The 702-nt window shown below is 36.8% G+C and overlaps 1 non-coding gene across 1 annotated transcript; it reads right to left on the bottom strand.

Annotated features, from left to right (window-relative positions):
* Positions 1-317: 317 nt before the first annotated feature.
* LOC126014699 (5S ribosomal RNA) lies at positions 318-436 on the bottom strand. Its single transcript, XR_007497700.1, has one exon. It is a non-coding gene; the product is annotated as a 5S ribosomal RNA (ribosomal RNA).
* Positions 437-702: the final 266 nt, after the last annotated feature.

The following is a 702-nucleotide window of genomic DNA, read 5'->3' on the forward strand; positions in this document are numbered from 1 at the left end:
TTTAGGGTAAGTATTTGTGATTGAACATTTGATCTATATTTACAATATGTCTAAAGATAAAATTTTCTAATTTTAATTTCTTTTATTTATTTATTTATTTATTTATTTTTTTTTTGTGGTTTTTGGGTCACACCCGGCAGTGCTCAGGGGTTATTCCTGGCTCCAGGCTCAGAAATTGCTCCTGGCAGGCACGGGAGGACCATATATGGGACGCCGGGATTCGAACCGATGACCTCCTGCATGAGAGGCAAACGCCTTACCTCCATGCTATCTCTCCGGCCCCTTATTTATTTATTTTTAATTTTATTTTTTATTTAAGTCTACAGCACCCAGTATTCCCAGGCGGTCTCCCATCTAAGTACTAACCAGGCCCGACCCTGCTTAGCTTCTGAGATCAGACTAGATCGGGCGTGTTCAGGGTGGTATGGCCATAGACTAATTTTAGTTTCTAAATCCTAGTGATAATTAAGCCACCAGAAAATATTGCTCAACTCTAAGGGCTGTTGATTGTAAATGATAAGAACTTGATAATGACAATTTCTTTAATCATTTATTCTTTCTAAATTTAACAACCAACTAATATGTAGTGTGTTGAGAACTGATCTGAATTCGGGCATTTCATTTATACACAGGCTTATACCTAGGTCAACTAGATTCTCAAATTTCATATGATTTAGATTTTGAAAAACAGTTGTGAAAGAC

Source organism: Suncus etruscus, chromosome 7, assembly GCF_024139225.1.
Source record: "Suncus etruscus isolate mSunEtr1 chromosome 7, mSunEtr1.pri.cur, whole genome shotgun sequence".
NCBI classification, from domain to species: Eukaryota; Metazoa; Chordata; class Mammalia; order Eulipotyphla; family Soricidae; genus Suncus; species Suncus etruscus.